The sequence below is a fragment of the Pleurodeles waltl genome, chromosome 7 (genome assembly GCF_031143425.1).
Source record: "Pleurodeles waltl isolate 20211129_DDA chromosome 7, aPleWal1.hap1.20221129, whole genome shotgun sequence".
NCBI lineage: Eukaryota > Metazoa > Chordata > Amphibia > Caudata > Salamandridae > Pleurodeles > Pleurodeles waltl.
The window spans coordinates 1,485,635,667-1,485,650,101 of NC_090446.1; positions in this window are offsets into that span (position 1 = coordinate 1,485,635,667).

Sequence of the window (14,435 nt, forward strand, 5' to 3'; positions counted from 1 at the left end):
ATTTGGAGAAGAGAGTGTTGTATGGAGCCGGCTAGATGGGTCATGACGTAAAGCTGGGGGTGCCATGGCAGGGCGGTCCAGCCGTGATAATAGGCTGCTACATCAGCTTTGTCAGTTGTCCAAGAATGAAGGTTGGAAGCCTTGTTGATGTTTTCGTTTGGCAAAGCGAGGGTGAGGTTGGAGTCCCAGGTGGCCTGTAGGTTTAAGTTAGTCAAGGCTTGCCTGAGTGCAGAAAACCAACTTGAGCTATCATCAGGTTGGAGCCCCATTTCCTTCCAGCATAGGGCGGCCAGTGAGTCGGCGGGGACAGCTCTTAGTTTTGAGCACATTTTTACCATTGCCCCCAGTGGATCAGAGCTTGATGGAACAGTCCAAATTCCAACCTCACCTGAGCTTGGGATAAATGCTTTGATAAATGAAAAAGGCGTTTGAACAAGACTGACTGTAGGCAGTTGAGAAGAGGGGCGTTACACCCTTTGGGGAGCTCCAGTCCGTAGGTTAGGGATGGAAGGAATTTTGCTCTGATTAACTGCAAAAGATAGCTCTACAATGTGCTGCCCAGCTTTTTTTGGAGCTGTGTGGAAGTAAAATGTAATTTGTGAGCCACCCTTGTATTTGCAATAAGTGGTCTTTGTAAGATAGAGATGAGTCCAATGTTACACCAAGGTATTTGTAGTGTTTGACCAGCGCTATGTGTTTGCCAGATGCCACCCATTTGAACTTAATATGATTGATGTTATGGGAGTCTGAGAAACAGATCACTTTGATCTTGTTTTGTTTTAGATCGAGACCCCACGTAGTCAGGTATTCCACCAGTTTGGTAATAGAGCGCTGGAGGCGCAACCGAGTCTGGCTGAAGAGGACGATGCCGTCTGCATATTGTATAACGCACACTTGTTCGTTTGCTAATTGTGGGGGGGTCTCTTGCCACTTCTTCTAAACTGGAGTCAAGATCTGCCAAATAGATTTGGAATAGAGCCGGGGTAAGCACACACCATTGTTTTAGACTGTTGTGCGTGGGAATCTTCTGAGTGATTCTGTTGCCATTTACAATTTTAACCTGGACCCAGGTATCTGTGTGTAGGTTTCTGATTTATATCTAGCAGGGTTGGTGGAATACCCAAGCTGGCCATTTTTTACCATAGTTTCTGGCGCAGCACCTTATCAAAGGCAGTCTTTAAGTCAATGAAGCAGGCGTAATGTCGCATGTGTTTTCTTTTGGATTTTCAGCAAAGAGTGAGACCGCTAAAAGATTGATTGTGGTGTTCATTCCTGCCCTGAAACCCGTCTGTGTTTTTGGGATGAGGTTGGAGGTGGAAGTCCATGCTTCCAGGTCCAATAGCTGTTTGGATGCAAAGAGCTTATCTTTCACATCTATCAAGGCAATTAAGCAGTAGTTTGTTGGGTGGGATCTCGAGCCCACTTTGTATATGGGATGCAAAATGCTGCCTCTCCATGGCGGTGGTATTCTGTTGGCAAGAAAAGCCTGATTGAACAGAGGTGTGAGGATCGAAGCCCAGAAGGGTTGGTCTTCCTTGAATAGATGGTTAGATAGTTCATTCAGGCCAGGAGCCCCATCTGATCTCAACTGAGTGAGGGTTAACTGCAATTGTGTCACGGGCAGCCAGTGAGTGTCCGATGGGGATTGAGATTGACAAGTTGAGTAGGTGTGTTTCACACTAGGTGGAGTGGGCGGCGTGTTCCCAACTTCCTGGTCCCTGAGAATGCTGCCTTAATAAAAGTGGACCATTCTGCTTTCGAGATTCCTGCATTATGATGGCTGGTTCTCTCTTTTACAAGGGAATTGATTTCAGCCCAAAAGCTGTGGCTATTCTGCATTTTGCATGTGTGAAGAAGCTTCAGCCAGACTTGGGTCTGGTAAGACGGCTTAGCAGACCAAATATTGTTCTTGTATTGTGATCTTAGGGGAACAATATGTTGTCTGGAATCAAAGCCGATGGATGGGTCTTCTTGCCGCAGTTTCATGATGGCTTTGTTTAGTTTTCTTTTTTCCAGCCGAAGGGCATAGGTAAACCATATAGCTCCCCCCTTGGTGGGTTTGTGATTTCCTGCCCGAGTTGCTGCTAAGCGATTCTGAAGTGTCGTAGTTAAGGACTCCCAGAGGTGTGTCAAATGTGGATTATAAAACGAGCAGTATTGTCATACGAAGTTGAGAATGAAGTGAATTAAAGTCTCAGTATCCGCTCCTTTCCATATCAAACGGCTAAGGTTGTAGGCACTTGGAGTAGTCAGAAGATCGATGGCATGAGGCTCTTTCGGGGGGTTCAACAGAAGTTTGATGTGTTGGCCGAAGTGGTCATTCTACTCTGTCGAGAATACTGTAGTGAGTGATCATTGGAAGTAACTCCAGGTCAACGAAAGTAGAGGTCTTGTTCATGATAAAGGCAGCTGGCTGGTCTTGAGGGAGTCGGCTTTTGAGGGAGAACAGAGCCCTGTGTTCCAAAGCCATGACACATTCTTTCTGAAGAAGGTCATTCTTGTTGTATGATGTTATTACTGGAGGTATTTTATAGATCATGCTCAACAGGGGGGATTGATTATGATTGATGTTACTTCCTAATAGGTGCATGTTGAAATCCCCCATAAGATCAGTCGTTGCGTGAGGGAACATGTGTTGTAGAGATTATACCAGTTCCTATAGAACTTCAAGTTTCCCCTTTTTGCCTTTTTTGTTTGGATGTATATAGACATTGCACAGTAAGAGGCAGGCTTTGTGGTCTAAAAGGGAGGTAGATGGAACAGTGAATTTGACACAGTGGGCCCAAGAGAGGGCTGAATCAATCTGAGCGTGTTGCCTTAATAGATGAGTTCCAACATTCGTTGACATTCCAGCTGCTGCTCTGCCAGCCTTTGTTTGTTTCTTGGCAGCCAGGTGATATTCCTTGAAGCCTGTGATGGGAGTCGGCCATTCCACCCATGTTTCCTGCAATAGCACAATGTCATATTTTGACTAAAGGTTGATCAAGTCTTCCTCTTCCGCCTTATAGCTTAGGCTATTAATATTCCAGGGGCACAGGGTTAATAAGCTGGGGTTGTGGCTGCTTGAGATCCACACCGCCGTCTTGTCCTCTCCCGAGGCACATGGGTGGCTAGCAAAAGACACTTGTCTCATATAACTAGGTGCCCCTGGAACTGTTTTGTTGAATCATAAAATACAGGGGGGGTCCCCTTAGCATGCCAGTGCTCTGGTTGTTACTCCTCATAAATGGGCTCTTTTTGGACACAGGGGGCTCAGATAGGGCTCAGATACAGACCTTATCAGTTCAATGCCCCATCTTAAGAAACTGTCCCTGTTTTGCTATACTAATGTGGCATTCCTGCTATCAGATCAGGTGACCACTGTTGTTTCTCTTCCTGGTGTTACTGAATTGACCTTAAATTGAATGAGCTCTATGTGATCAGATTGTAGGTGGTTGTGGTTGGCGTTGGCCCGGACCAGCTTTAGAATGGCTGCCCTTAATTAGAATGTTGTGCTCTCCTCTGGACTTGTTGTGGGGAATCATCTCAGTACTCAGTGTTTCTGACTCTGAACTAACTCTATAACGTTAATGGTCCTCCTGGAGGCTGAAAGTGGGATGCCCTGTAGGGTTATATGGGTGATAAGGAAGATGTTCCAGGCTGCTGTTAGCTGACAGGTCACGGGATGTTCGGAACTGGCATCCTTGGTTAGATGGCTTGTCGACACTGCATGGCGGAGGGAGTTTGTGAGGTACTGGACATAGCTGAGGTTAGAAAGCTGATCGTTGGCCATAGCAGAAGGCTGAACTATGCTTTGACCTGAGTGAAAATCTGGGGATACTGACATATACTATGGGTTGGCGGTTCTGCGCCTTTGTTTACCAATGGGACTCAGGTGAGTTCATGAGTGACTACTAGGAGGCCTACCATGGCTAAATGGCAAGGGGGCAGGCTGATGTTGAATTTGGTTGAGATTGTGGGTCTGAACAATGGCAGGGCCGAGTGGCTAGGTTATTACTTGAACCTGAACCTGAACCTTAGGGGGCCTACCACAGGATGGGGCCCATTTATTGGTGGCCACAGTCCTTTGAATTGTTATGAAGAGGCACCTTACCCTGATCCTCTGAATTTGCGACCTGGGGTGCTGATGGAACTCTCTGCTGAGCGATCTGTACTGTCTGTAGCTATGTGAGCCAGTTCAGACCTTTCCATTTGAGTGGGCTGTGAGATTGAGGGCTCTGTGGCTTGAGGGGGGTAGTGTGGTACTTTGTGTTGAAAGAGTGGGTAAAGTGGCTGTAACTTTGGCTCCTTTGAATGCTGAGGGCATCCAGGGGGTGAAGGTGTAGAAGCTATTTCTTTATTCTGTTTGGTGGTCCTGGCTTTCCTAAGGCGTTTGCACTCTCTCTTAGCCATAGGGGTTTTTGCTTTTTGGGTGATTCCATCCTGGGACCTCGAAAAGGGAGCTCTGTGGAGGGCTGTAGGCCATAAGATCTTGTGTGGTCACAATGTTTCCTTGCAGAGAGAGCCTGTCTTCTTTGATCCCTGCGTTCGGCACTGCACCGTAGCGGGGACCAAGAGTTAATTCCGAGTCAGATGTATCCAGCACCCTCCCAAGCGAACTTGCTCCATATTTTGCGTGCTTAAGGTACTCACTGTCGAATTTTGTGGCAGGATCTAGTGCCAACGAGGATTTTGGGAGGTTGACGGCGGGCAAGATTCCTGCCAGAATTAATGGCAGGGTTTTTAGATGGTCCAAAAAAGAAGAACATTGGCAAGAATGATAGGCTGTATCGGGGTCTTTCTGCATCCATTTGATGAGGTAATTAAGATCCTGCAATTTTTGGTCGATGCCAACGACATGTGTGGCCAGGGAGTTGAGGGTGCCGACTTGGAGTTCAAGCTTTCTGAATGATAAGAGAGGGCAGAGGAGATCACCTCCATTAAGTTTAACAAAGATACCCATAGAGGCGGTGGTACGAGTGCGTTATGCCCCATGACGTCTGTGGCCCCCTAGTCATTGGGCGACATCCTTGCGTGCTTCAAGGGGGATTGCTGAGGTGCTGAAAGCTGTGCAGGGGTCCCCAACCTGCTGCCAAATTCAAGGAGAGACACATCATTGCTATGGACCTTATGGGGGCATAAGACTGTAATAGGCTCTAGACTACTTTCGATTGGGCAGGTACCTTTGACCATTTGATCTTGATTGGAGAGAGCAGGATGTTGTAATTGTGTTTTGAACCTGAAAGTATAGTCATGTTCCCCTGCACGGTGGGGCCTTCGTGGCTGTCCTCGAATGGGCTCAGTAGGAGCTCTTGCCATAAAGCAGAAGAATCCAGAGATTTTCTTGTGGAGGAGTTTACTTGATGTGATTCACATGAGAGATTAAGGGGACTCTGTGGAGAGGCATTCTGGAGGATGGTGTTGTGTCCTTTGATGATGCTGGAGGAGGAACCCGTCAAGTGCAGGTCTTTGTCAGAAGCCTGCACATCGGTTAGGATCTCCAGTTGCTTTGACCTGTTTTGGATTGAGGGTGCCTTTCCTGGCGATGTAGGGCAAGTCTCAGCCAGCATGCTGACTGATGGGCAGTCGTGGGCAGGGGCAGGGACAGGAGGTCCTATAGAAGTTTTAAGGAAGTCAGTAATCTTCTCCTTCCTCAGTTTTGTAGGCACTGGACTGGAAGTGGCCGATGTGCACTTACTGGGGCCATCAGTAAGTGGGGGGTGACTTTTAGCATTGGCTCACGTTTTTTAGCGGGTTTCAATACACTGCACACCTTGCCAGACCTCATCGCACAGAGGTGCCGACACACCCCACCTACACCTTGGTGGGGGGCAGAAGCGCGCCACAGGTTTTTATTAAGGACGCCGCCTCACCTCACCTTTCATGAAGGTATGAAGTTTTGTGGTTTTGAAGAAGGAAGAAAGAATGAAATAGTGAGCAGGGCACTACAGGGCCCCTACAAGCCGCACCCGAACTAATCAGGCCCGGGCACGCACTCAGCAGTGGTCAGCTACGACCACTGCACTCGCACCAGAGGCACAGAGGCACAATTTGAAACTCCCTGAGGGCAGACAATCGGAGGGGGCAGAGGTGAAAATAGTACAGGGGCTGGGCATAAAGTCTCAGCAACAGAGGGCTGCCAAAAAGGAGAAAGAGTTTGCAGGAAGCTGGGGGCAGGTTGGAGCCTCCCGAGGGACCAGGGACGCCGAGGCTGGCGAGGGGAGACAGCCCTTCTCACCCTTATCACCTCCCCTCTTTGCCCGCTCCCCACACGCAGCGCTCCACCCCCACAGACGTCGCAGATTCTGGCAGTCCGGAGCTTGAGGCAGCTGAGGCCAGGCTGTGGTGGAGACGGAGGGCGGAGTTGCTGCGGGAGTAGGGTAGGAGTAGGGCAGTGCTCTGGTGTTCAGAGAAGGCGGGCGGTGTCCGGTAGTCTGCGAGGGTGCCTCAGTACTCGCACTTCATTGCCCTTCGTTGCCCTCGGAGCTCGCGTTGCCCTCCGGAGCTCGTGAGCGCCTCTCCCGACTGGCCTGCCCAACTTGCTAGATTGAGCAGTGCCTCCTCCTGGCGAGCTTTGGAACAAGATCTGCGTCCTCCCGACGTTCCCTGCGGCTGCGACAACTCCTCCTTCTCCTTGTCAGCGTCAGTGCAGACTGTCATAGGGCGTAGCGGAATTAGATTAATAACGGCAGTTGCGGACCCTGTGTATTCCTATGTATTCCTCCTAACAGCCACATCCCCAAAGGGGGGCTTAGGTTTGCCTGGATTGGTTATTAATGGCAAGATGGAAGGGTGGAGCTGGGCACAGCCCCACCTACACTTGAATAGTCTGTGTCCTGCCTCCACACAGAGGACTGCATACCCCCTGTAGTTAGTCTGGAGCCAGGCCGGGGAAGGCAGGAAACCTGTGCACTTCAAAGAGAATTTCTAAAAGTTCTCCCACCTTCCAGAGCAAGGGAATGAGGTATAGATATTTGACATCTGACACAACCTCTTCAGTACATTTCTGTACATGTGGATATTCAGCAAGGTAGAAGGACTGCTGTGCTGCTGAAAGGATTTCTGGTCTGCTGGTTTGCAACTCTGAAGGAACTACTGCCCTTCTGTGCTGAGCTGCTGCCTTCTGCCCTCCTGCCTGGGTGAGAAGGGCTGGACCTGTCCGTTCTCCGGTTCTAATAATTGGATTTCTGTGGTTTTGGTCTTACTTTATTTATTAGAAATTACACTATTTTTGGGAAATGGTTTGGGATCCCTTTGTGGTGTGTTTTTACTGTGTTACTGTTTGAAGTTTTGCACACATATTTTACACATTGCCTCTGTTAATGCTGACTGATCTGAGCCAAGCTACCAGGGGGTAAAGCACTGGTTAATTGGGTGTTGATTGTATCTTCATCCTGGCAAGGAATGTGGTTTGCGTAACCAGCAACCCAATGTATTACAAGAGGGAAGAGGCCACCTGTGCTTGATAAAATTGAGAGAATATTCTCCCTATGTGCCTGGTCACTTAACAAATGTTCTGCTCCTTGAACCACTATACACTGCTAATGAAGCTCAAAAGAGTTTCATACATTAGGAGTAGAAATTTTCTAATAGCAATTATGCAAAAAAATCACAATTAGATCATCACTATTCCTACTTTGGTACATGCGGCCCTAAGGCCTAAACGTACAAATAGTAATAGCGATATCCAAATAGTGATTTTTTGCATATCACTATTTTGTAATTGCTATTACTAATGTACAAAGGGGTTATTTATCCCCTATTCCTTAAATAGCAATTCCTAGTGGGTCGGAAACGGACCTACCTCATGAATATTAATAAGGTAAGTCACCATTTGTGGCCCACTACGATTCAATGCCATCAGAGGGATGGTGTCCTACTAGGGTCATCTGACCACCATGTCAGTGAATGTTTTTAAATGCAGCAATTTTTTTTCAAATGCAGCTCCTTTTCCTTAAAGATAAACAGGATGTGTTTAAAAAGAAAAAAATACAATATTTACATTTCAATTTCTAAGAGTAGGCAGTGGTCCCTTGGACCACCGTCTGCTCTTAAAGCATCATTTTTCATTCATTCTCAAATGGGAAGGGATCTCTTTGGGATTCCTTCCCATTTCCGAATGGGTTACCGCCAATTTAGTGAAGGTGCTAATGTGCGAATGTTTTGCTATCGCGTTTCGGTCACAAAATATTTGTATATACCAATGCGAATCGGAATTTTGAAGGGACACCCTAAACATATGATTCCCAAATATTGATTCACAAATCAAAATTGTGATTCAGTAACAGGTTACCAAATCGTAATTTGGGCTTGTAGCCTTGGAAATGCCTTTATGTAGCCCTAAGTCCTTTAGAGACAGCGTTGTCAGTGCTTGATACAATTTCATCATTTTTAATTAGTGTATTTCTTTTGTGTTTTTGTAGTGATTATAAATTTTACAAACATAATTTTACTGCTTACCCAGTGTAATTGCATGGAACACTTGACCTGGGTAAGAAGGGCATGCTTTTTTAAAAAGTATCTACAGTGGTTATCACTAGGAGATTAAAATGGGTTAGGATGTAATTATTATGAAGGGTTGCCAAATTGTCATGCTGCGTATGTGTCATATTTCAAGCCTTATGTGTGACTTTATTGAATGTAATCACCGGCCAAAGGAAGGGAATTACCACTAGTAGGCAGCATGAATCTTCCCTGGCAGCATAATCAGTGAACCAATGCATGTCAATTGCCATCATGAGTAGATGAACTCTGGCAATGGGGACACCTATCATCCTGACATGCCATAACAGCACATTCATGGCTATCAAAGTGAAGGCAGGAATGTCAAATAGAAGAGTGCTGGTTTTGTCTTCAGCTGAGAACTCGCTGACCTTAGCTGAGTTCCCTGACAAATATAGATCCCTGCTGGGAATACAGGGCTAGATGTATGAAGCATTTTTGGGATCACAAATGGCCAGATTCACAGAATCAGGCAGTCTGCCGCTGCAAGAAATGCATTTTGGTATATTGAATTGCAATTTGGAATTGTAAACATGTACCCATTGATATTTAGAAGGACCATGTTTAGGGCGTCCCTTTCAAATACAGAATCAGAATGGGATGTAAGAATGTTTGGAACCGAAATGCAGCCGCAAAACATTCACACTTTACCACCAACTCAAAGTTGGAGGTAACCCATTCACAAATGGTAAGGGGTCCCAATGGGCCAGATATAACTTGGATACATTGGTAATGGTGATTACTGTATAGTGATTCGAAAAAATTTGCTCTTCGGTAATCGCTAATACTAATCTTCGTACATCTAGTTCACAGTTATTTATGAAAAACTTTTTAGTCACTCAACAGAACGGAAGCATAACTACCACATTTATATGTCTCCTAACAGTATACTGGGGACTTTACATAGGTTTATGGGTTGACAATATAAGCTTACAGATGTAAATAACTTTTTTATGCCTTACAGAAATTCACAATGACATAGAAGGCATAGATTAATTTACTAATGCAGATTTCTCCTCCTATAGAGTGAAGAAATCGTCAGTAGTAAATCCCTGTTTGGAAAATCCAACAATCTCTCACCTGAAGTCTTGCCTGACTCTGTTCAGCACTGGAAATAGATGGTGATTTACTCCCACCAAGGTCTATAGTAACTTCCCTTTCAGGATGTAAAGTCGAAACCGATCACCTCTCAGATTTGCTGGGGTGGAGAAGAAGAGCTTTTATTATTAAAAAAATTGTTTCCCCACAAAGAAAAACACAAAGGCCCAGTTTTATGAAAAAGTGACAGAGCGCAACACAGCGTCACCCTGCTGTATTGCTTTGAATCACAGGGAAGGGGCAGGAATGTGCTGTATTTAATCAATACACCACATTCCTGTCCTTTCCCCCAGCGCTGGTGCCATTTTGGCAGCCGAGCGCCAACTCAGGCACCCTTCAACCATGGTTCTGCATGCAGGATTGTTTTTGTGCAAGAAGGGGCGCCTTCCTGCACAAAAGCAATCATGAGAGGCTTTTTCCTTTTTCTATGTGTGCTGCAAAATGCAACACACATACAAAGAGGAGAAACAAGCAGAAATAAAGATATTTCTCCTTGTTACACCTCACGTGGAGATGGGTAGGATTTGGAGTGTTGCAATTTTTAGTAAATACAAGGTTTAATAAATCTGGGAATGTGTTAAAAACCATAGGGTTTGCCAGGGGACACCCATGCAACACCCCTGGAACACCTCCCCAGTGCTGAGTAAGGCGACACAGTGATTTGAGCTGCCTTGCCTTACTCTATATTTATGAAGCCATTCAAAGCCGTTTTTGTTGGCTTCATAAATATGACTTAGTGGTTTATATCACACGTATCACGTTGCGTGGTGCAAGCATTGCACATACCCCTCATAAATCTGGTGCTAATTATGCATTTGCACAAGAGGTTCCAGTTACCCCTGTGGAGTTTTAGGCCATGTAGAACTTTGTATAGTGTAGTCACATGAAAATCCTAAACAAATTCCTAGAATGCTAAGCAAAGCGCTGTTCTGGAGGCATACTGGGCCAGATGTATGATGCACTGGTTGCTAAATACTGGTAGCAAATTGCAATTAGTGTCTTAATTTGTGACCCGGCCTATGTAATAAATGGTCAGGTTTGCTAATGGTCAATTCCTGGTGGGTTGTAATTCAACCTACCTCATGAATATTAATGAGGTTAGAAATTGCGACACACTAGGACTCTCAGCCTTTACAGAGATGATGGCTCTCTGACCACCATCTTTGTGATTTTGTTAACTAAAGTGTTTTATTTAAATTTAACTAATTTCCCTTAAAGATAATATGGAAAGCATTAAAAAATATAAAATGTAGGTTTCATTTTTAAAGGTAGACTTTTTTCCGTGGGACCACTGACTACACTTTCAAAATGTTTTGTCAAGACAGGGGAACCGTCACTGTTTGGGAATGGCTTACCACCTCCTTTGAGGATGTGATAAAAGATGAATGCTTTGTGACCGAAATTCGGTTACAAAACATTAATGTATGCCAATGTCAATCAGTATTTGGAAAGGATGCTCTAATCATGTCCCTTCCAAATGGCGAATGGGTATTTGGTCTCAAACCTAAATTGTGATTCAGTAATGTACTGCCAAATCACAATGTGTGATTTTGTAAATGAGAAAAGGCGTTTTGTGGTTGCAAACGGTCCGGTTTGCAAATCGTACACTTTGCAACTACAAAATGATTATGTATATCTGACCCACTATTTAGAATGTTTTTTATTAGCAAAAAAAAGTAAAAGTACCTTCTCACTAACATTTATGTGTTTTTGGTGGATATGGCCCATTGTTCTCACTTTCATTAGAAGTCAGCAAATGTCTGCTGGATTTGTGTTACTAGTGTTCAGTGCAATCAGACTGGTTGCAAAGCCTTGTACAAGAGGAGCTGACATGGCCATTGTGAATCTCACTCGCTGAGCTTAGCGGCTGTTTTGCAATACATAAGACATCATGTTTTAAGTTTAGAAAATAAATCCCCAGCTGCATATTAGTGATCCTCCATGGTGTGGTACAAGACGAAAATAGGTCTGCCTTTCAGTAAAGCTGATCAGTTTTAAATGGTTCATGGTTTTCTAGGTATCACTAAACTGTAAAATCCTGGATGTTATTTCGGATCCCAAAGCAATGCTTAGATGTATTCCGGGCTACTCTGTAGGTGAGACCTACCAACTTCGAGGTGCTGTCTTAAAGTATTATTCTTGCTCTGTATTTGGACCTCATTGCTGGTTCTTCTTTCCCACATTTGATGCCTGTAACTCATTAGCATGATCATACCTGTCCTTCTGTCTTTTCTTCAATAACAAGTCCCTTTAGCACTCTTTTTGGTATGCTGTTGCCACCCTGTAGAGGCAAACAAATAACTATTGGAACCTCTTCTTTTCCAGAGTCCTTCAGTACCTCTTCTTCACAAGGAGTCTCTACAGGCGCCATCATAGGAATAGCGGTTGCCATTACACTGCTTTTCATGCTACTGGCAGGGATGTCTCTTTGTATCACCAGAAAAATCAGAAAGAAGGGCAACTCAGGTAAGAGGCGCTGAGGAGTCAGATTACTGGGGCTCTCTCCATAGCAGGTGTCCAGACTGTGAGTATTAGGGTGCTAGGGAGTAATGCCACAGTGTTTATCAGAGCTGTGAGTGAGCTCCTTGGTACATAGGTGTAGTTGGCAAGAGATTCTTAAGAAATGTATGGGACTAGTCCTTACAAACACAAACACCAATGTGGTTAAGAAAAGTAAAACTTAACAAGACAAATGTTATAAACACGAAAAATAGAATAAAAATAACCCCCTCACTTGCCCTCCATTTGAGATGGCATGGTAAAAATTCTCAAACTGTCAAGATATTGCCCAGGCAATTGACCAGGTACCCTTTGTAGCCACCCTGTGACAGACCATGCAGGGATGCAACATTTTCAATTTGCTTATGCATGACTTTACTAGGTTTGCGTATACGTACATGTGGCATTTGCATGTCTTATGTGTGCTACTTTGAGTGACACTTTATCATGAGCTAAGTGAGGCAATTTGATCTATATTTCTCTGTTAATGCCATAAATAACTGTGTACTGTGAATGCACATATGCCTGCTCACCATGTACCTCAAACAGCACACTGTGTCCTCAAACCTCAGCCCCACCCAGTTCTCACAAAGAACAATACTCGGGTGGATTCTTTGTGGTTCGAACCTTTGAAGGTAGTGAACCCTGTAAAGACATGCAGGACAAAGGTGTTTTTTTTCAGATGCACACCATGTTTTTTTTAATGAACAGTACATAATCAGCTGTGAAGGCTGTTCTATAACACACTGCCCATAAGTCAGCTGCTAGATCAGTGCTGGAGCATTTAATGAAGCAGCAGGGTAGACACCATTGTTATCTCGTGCAAAGGATGATGTACTTTGTCCCCTTCAACCAAACAACCCCATGCCTTGTGAGAACCAAAGCCAGTTCTGTTTTGTTTTTGGCTGCAACACTTTCTATGCTGATATTTTAAGAACATACCGTTGTCAAAGTGAAACCACAAGTCCCACAATGCAATGTGTTGAAAGCTAAAAAGAAAGCAGTACTTGTTGAAAGTGTCTCAAAAGACATGGAGCTACTGGGCAGATATTTATGCAGCAGAAATTAGTCCTTGAAGGACCCTCGGTCTTAATTTCAGTAGTGCCTCATCCTACTACACCATGGGCATTATTAACATAATTTTGTAGTACCTTTTCAGTGTGTAGCCTGGATTCCTGAGTAAGTTTGCTTTATTGACAATCAAAGCACTTCATTCACCGTTGTGGAAGGACATAATAGGCTGCTACACAAAACTCTTCTTGAAAGAGAAATAAAGTAGAATTAAAGTTGTCATGTTTTATTCTATTTCCATATTCATACCCTTTCCAGGCAATTGTAACCTCATGTTGTAGACACCTAGGCAAATGAGTGAACAAGCATGAACTGTGTGGACAGGGTGTCTGCAAGATGAGTTACAGCTGCCGTAAAAGAGTGTAATTATGAATGACAATGAATATGCTCTAAGATAAGGTTTTGTGCAGCAGCCCCCCTTTCACTTCAACAGTGATGAGTGAAATGTGTTGATTATGGCAAGGCATTTTAGGGTTCATTTGCCACAGGGAAGTGTAATAAAGACGGATCCTGATGATGCTGGAAGCAGGTTCTTTAATAGGAGTATCTTAGCCACATACAGGAGAAGGTACAACCAACAGTCAGCTCATCAACAGCTCCCTGAGAATCTCCTCTCTCAACACTCCACTCTGATGTCAAGCATGACATCAGTGCTAGAGATGAGATCCCTCATATTCTAAATGCTACATTCTATTATTACACTCTACCACACACCTTCCCCGTTTTAAAACAATTATAACCCTTGAGAACAAAAGAAACTATGTACAGAAAGGAAACTATAATACGAAAACGAACAGACTGTAATTGTAATAGAATTAGATTACAATTTCTTTGAAACAACCACACGGTTGAGATTCCAGACTCTGCCATCTTTAATTCTCACTGCATTCCTGAAAAGTTTGACGACTTCAAATGGACCCATAAACTTACTTCCCAACTTGCTAAATCTAGGATTTCTAATTAGAATCTTATCACCCACTTTCACCTCAACCTTGCATGTATTTTTCCTCCTATCATAGTCTTCCTTTCTTTTCTCTAAGCACTTTTCCTCTCTCGCCCTTTCCTCCTTATTTCTGTCACACCACGTTACATACTCATCCTTACCCCAACGCACCCAACTGGGTGCCAAACAAGTGTTAGCTTTCCGTCCCCTGAAGACTTCAAATGGTACCTTCCCTGTAGTGACGTGAGGAGAAAATCTATATGCATAGAGAAAATTCTTAAGACCATCCTTCCAATTCCTGCCAGCTGCAGCTTCTAAATGTATACATTCCTTTATGCACTTG